The sequence below is a fragment of the Vulpes vulpes genome, chromosome 2 (genome assembly GCF_048418805.1).
Source record: "Vulpes vulpes isolate BD-2025 chromosome 2, VulVul3, whole genome shotgun sequence".
Lineage (NCBI taxonomy): Eukaryota > Metazoa > Chordata > Mammalia > Carnivora > Canidae > Vulpes > Vulpes vulpes.
In genome coordinates, this window is record NC_132781.1 from 125003476 (window position 1) to 125009475 (window position 6000).

Sequence of the window (6000 nt, forward strand, 5' to 3'; positions counted from 1 at the left end):
AAAGGCACAAAAAAATTTTAAAAAAAATAAAAAAGGCAAAAAAAAACTTGTCTGTATTACTCAGTGGTTGGCTTAAAGAGTAATCTTGAGGGTTGTAGATTTGTATCTTGGAAACTGCTTGAATTCGTAAGGAAAACAGCATTTGTTAACATGTTTGTAGAAGAATAGTGATCTTTAATTTTGTGATAGTGACCAAAGACCATGGGTTAATCTTCCTATAATAAAACCAAACAGTACATTTAAAAATAAAACTAAATAAACGTTGTTACTGTGAATCTTGGATCACTCTTAGGCTTCCGTTGGTTTAGCTCAGCAACGCCCCATAGGACTTCTGGTGATGATGGAAATGTTCTACATTTGGACCGCCCAGTATGAAATGGGCTAGTGCAATGAAGGGATAGAATACTTGGTTTTAATTAAACTTTTAATTTTAATTAAATGATCAAATCATTTAATTAAACTATTTAATTGTAATTAGAATAGCCACAAGTGTGTGTTGGCTTCTGCTATAGTCTGAATGCTTGTGTCTCTCCCCTCAAACTCCTGTTGAAATTCTAACTCCCAAGATGATGGCATTGGGGGGCAGGGCCTTGCAGGAGGTGATTAGGTCATGAGGGTGGAGCCCTCCCCCAATGTGATTATTGCCATTACCATGAAAGCAAGAAGTCTATGACCGGGAAGAGTGCCCACATCTGACCCTGCTGGTGCCCCGATCATGGACTGCCAGCCTCCAGAACCGTGAGAAATCAATTTCTGTTTACAAGCTACCCAGTCTGTGGTACTTTGTTACAACAACCTGAACAGATTAAGAGAGTTACCAGCTAAAGGTGACTTGGTGGTTAAGAAAGTGTTGGGAAGACTTTGCTTCTTCAGGGTTTATTTTAAAAAATACGTGGGTGATTCTAACAGGTGAATTTGAAAGTACTGTGTGAACTCTTTAGTCTATGATAGGGCCTGTGAACATGCAGGGTCTCACTGCTTGGAATATTCTTTCCCCCTTTTTCCCAAGCTAACTCATCCTCATCCTTCAGATCTTTGTTCAAGCATTGCTTCTTCTGGGAAACTTAGCCTGATATTTCTTAGGAGACCCAGTCTCCTATTAACAGCACTGGTGCTTCCCCTTCACTACAGTAAATGTGTGTTGGGAGGAGTGGTGGAGATGCAAAGGAGGGACGGATCACACCAGACAAGTAGCAGTTGCTTTGTGATTGCTTTGGGGAACCAGGAGATGGATGTGGATGCAAGGAGGTTTTCCACTGGAGGCGGTGCATGTGGAAGTTCCTCTCTGGCATCGTTGTCTTGATAGAGCCCGCCAAGGAACAGGGGCCCTGAGGGGGGCAGATTTGGGAATTAGGATGATGTGGTCATTCTGAAACAGGAGAGTTGCTGGGTCTGGGCCAATGCCTCGTTGAGGTTGGGGATGCTGGTTTATTGTAATTCCAGTCCGCTCGGGCAAGGCTTTCCAGGTGTGCGTGTAGAGGAAGTTGACGGTTGGATCTTCAGGGTTGGGGTTTTGCCAAATCTGGAACAAAAGGGGTCAGATGTGTTGAAATCAGGAAAAATTGCTCTTCATTTCTGCTCTGTTGTTGAGACACCTGGGGCTTCCTGCTGATTTTGCTAATATGTCATCCGAACTCGGTGAATGTGAGTTGACTGTGGATGCAACATCTCAGTGACATACTCCATTAGCTTCGCTTGTCTTTGTCACTTGGGGGGGGGGGCACCGTAAGACCAGCGGGATATGTAGGTCATGCTTTCTTTCCAGGCCCGTGGCTGACTCAGGATAGAATTGTGGGGCATCGCTCTCACTGCACAGGAGCAATCTGACGTGACGTCAACCCTGTGACAGCCATACGCCTTCTTCCTGACTTAGAAATGGTGATGGTGAAAGACTAAATGCTTCTGACAGGGCAAGTAAATGAACCTAACCCTCCCCTTCTGGAACCCAAGGATTCAGCGACAACAAAGCCCTGCAAGTAGCTCAGTTGGGATTCATATGTATCTGGAAGGGCCCAGGCTTGTTGCCTGCTGGGTGGTTTCTGGGAGCCAGCCTGCAGGTGTGTGTGTGTGTGTGTGTGTGTGTGTGTGTGTGTGTGTGATGGGGCTGCCCAGCTGACCATGTGGGTGAGAGGCCCCTGGGGAGGGGGCTGCTGATCTGGTCTAGCCCTTCTGTGGCTGCATCAGGGTAGCTCAGTGAGAAGCATCTCCAGAGCACCTGATGCCCTGAGCCCTGCCAGCTGCTGCTTCCTCAGGCTCTGCCTCCTTCTCTTGTTTTCATTAAAAAAAATTGTGTATCAATTTGAGAGAGACAGAGAAAGAGCACAAGCAGAAGTAGGGGCAGAGGAAGAAGCAGACTTGTCACTGAGCAGGGAGCCTGACCATGTGGGGCTTGATCCCAGGACCCGGAGATCATGACCTGAGCTGAGGCAGATGCTTAACTGACTGAACCACCCAGGCGCTCCTCATTTTCAATCTAACATGGATGCTACCCTTTTATTTTAACGTCATTTCTTAGATGTACAGATACATGAATGAATTCTAAAAAATGAAATAGGAAAGAGCTGTGTTTTCCTTGGCCTTCTCTCTGTAATTGCAGCCTTGCCCTCCTTTCCCCAGAGATGATCACTGAAATTAGTTGAGTGTGTATCTTTGCAGACTGTTGGACTTGGCTTCTGTATTGCGGAGGATTTAGATTTGGCTGCATATGATAGGAAAACTCAAATAAAAATAGCTCAAGTCAGTTAGAAGTTTCATTGTCACATAAGGAAGTTTGGAGGCGGGCAGTCCAGGCTGGCATGGTGTCATCAGGGATCGGGGCACCTGTCTGCAAGCTCCTGTCTATTTTCTCCATCCTCAGGGTCACCTCCTGGTCCAGTATGGTGACAAGAGCATTATTCATTCTATCCACATCTAGGGCCAGACATGGAAGAAAGGAAGGAGATCTTACTTGCACCTACTTCTGATTATAGCTCAGTGACCAGAATTTAGTGGCTATACTTACTTGCAAGAGATGCTGGGAAGTGTAGTTTTCCAGCCAAATTCATTTCTACAATAAATAAAGTCATAATTCTGTTATGAAGAAACAGGGGAGAATGCAGCTTGCAATTTCTTTCATACAAACCTGTATGTATAAAAGTATGTAGTGTTATGTTTGTGGATTATATTACACATAGAATTTTCATCTTGTTTTTCTTCTAGGGCAATACCTGTTAGAGATCTTAGTATATCAGGATGCAGGATTCTGAATTTCATTCATGCTTGCGTAGGATTCCACATTGCCAAAATACTGTGATTGGTTGAGCTGTTTCTCCAGTGGAAATCACTTAGGTTATTTTCACCTTTTTTTTTTTTTTAAAAAAGATTTTATTTATTTATTCATGAGAGACCCATAGAGAGAGGCAGAGACATAGACATAGGAAGAAGCAGGCTCCCTGGGGGGGAACCCGATGCAGGACTCGATCCCAGAACCCGGGATCATGCCCTGAGCCAAAGGCAGACACTCAACTGCTGAGCCACCCAGGTGCCCCTATTTTCATCTTTTCACTATCAGCAGTACCGCCACGAACACCCTTGGATGAGGTTTCTTGTGTACACTTACGTGTTTTCTTAGTCTATTCAGGCTGCTGTAACAAAATACCACAGACTGGGGGGCTTCTAGATGAAAGAAACTTATTGCTCACATTTCTGGAGGCTGGAAGTGCAAGATCAGGTCCCAGTGTGGTCTGGTTCCGATGAGGGCTCTCTTCTCAGTTGCAGACTGGGAGGCTGACATCTTGCTGGGTCCTCACATGGTAGGCAGAGCTAGGGAGTTCTATGATGTCTTTTTTTAAGAGCACTAAATGCCTTCATGAGGCTCTACTTTCATGTCCTAACCATGGATGACCTCTCAAAGGCCCCACAACCTAATTCCATCACAGTGGGTGGTGGGATTCCAACTTGCAAATTGTGGGGGGACTTAAACATTCACACTGTAGCAGGTGTCTTCCAGAAGTGAGATAGAGAAGTGAATTGGTGAGTTGAAATTTATGCACATTCACAACGTATCAGGTAAGGCCACATTTGCCTCTGAGCCGGCTATCCTATTGAATACCTCCTCCATCTGTGTGTGAGCGTTTGGCTCACCTAACTTGGCCTACACTTGAGGTTATATTACTGGAAGGTTTAGGACCCCCTAATACTGGCCTCAAAGAAATGCCTGTTGAGACTCAAGAGATCAATAAATTAGTTTTTATCTAAAACTCCAAACTTCTTGTCTCTTAGGTAATTTTACCACTAACTTCACTTCTATTTTGAAGGCAGCTGTCTCCTACATAGCTACATCTGGGCCGTCGGTGCTATGGGATTTGTGGCAATCAGAGAAGAACTCTGTACTGAGGGCCTCTTAGTGCCAACCGACACTGAGTATTTCCTATGTGCTTGGCATGCTGATGTCCAAAGGTCTTCTTATGTGTTGTCATTGAGCTTCTTAGTAGATAGGGACCTTCCTCCCTACTTCCAAAGATGGGGAAGCCGACACATACAGAAAGGGAAGTAAATTGGCCAGGGTTTCCCAGGTAGAAATGTCAGCGTTGGGATTCAAACCAGGCTGGCTAAGATCTCTTGTCCAACCTGAAACACTGCATATGCCTGTGGCCATTTAATATTTTAAACACAACCATTTTGGGATCCCTGGGTGGCGCAGCGGTTTGGCGCTTGTCTTTGGCCCAGGGCGCGATCCTGGAGACCCGGGATCGAATCCCACATCAGGCTCCCGGTGCATGGAGCCTGCTTCTCCCTCTGCCTATGTCTCTGCCTCTCTCTCTCTCTCTCTCTCTGTGACTATCATAAATAAATAAAAATTAAAAAAAAAATAAACACAACCATTTTGAGTCTCCCCATATGCACACACACTGATAATGGTGTGGATGTTGTGATTAGAGAGAGACAAAGGTGTGAATGGGGGATGGTGATTTAAACGTTGTGGGGACAGCCCAGCCATTACCTTCAGGGCCAGCTCATAATGTAGAAGACAGTGTAGGACTCACCTCATACTCACCGTAACACCTTCTGTAGATATTGACCTTGTATCATGCAGCAAATGTCGTGTGCTAGGGGAGTTGCTGGGGTGCTGAGGATCCCTTTGCATGGGAGGAGGTAGGTTGTGGTAATTTCTGGAGAACGCATATTGAAGCCACTGAATGCAAGAACCTTCTACTTCCTCTCGTTCCCGCTGCCTTTGTCTCAATGCAGGGAGTGCCCTTTCAATAATGAAAATCATACACTGTCACTTACTCTGATGACACCAATCTTCTTGCTGGAATATGCTAGATGTTCCCACTTCAAGAGCTTTACATTTGCTCTTTCTCTGGAGTGCCCTTCCTAGAGATCTTCTCAAAGCAGGCTTTGGGGTCCTTTCAGGGAGGTGTTTCCTCACATGTGTTGTCCCAGTGATAGCCATGCAGCGTTCTCCCCATGACCTCCTCTACTTCCTTGAGGGCCCTCACCTGCAAGTCCTCCTGCATCACTGTGTGTCTGCCCCATAAGGACATGTGGGTGTGAACTGCTCCAAGCAGAGCCCTGGTTCAGGCTGCCTTCCCTGACTGGAACAGAGTCTGAAACAGTCAGTGTTGGTTGTATGAATAATGAATGTAGAAGTTCTAGAAGATCAAGGTATAGTTGATTTGCAGGTTGGTTCCTCGGAGTCTGCTTTTCCCTTTGAGGGTGGGTGGGGGGAATGACTGTCATAAGCAACTGCTATGTGGCAAATAAATAAGCTATTTGATATGATTTCAGGTGAACTCACTATAATTTCATGAGGAAACTGATGCTTCATTGGGCAGGTGGGGAAGCTGAGGTGATTGGCATAGTCAGGACTAGAGCTGGCCCTCCCAACGTCATGCCCTTCTCACTGCTTGGGAACTCAGGATTCCTCACAGTTTTCTACTTTTTTTGACACTACCCAATTGGATGCCTTAAAGAGTCATGAGCAAGTGGTTACTTCAATAAAAAATAAGGGTGACT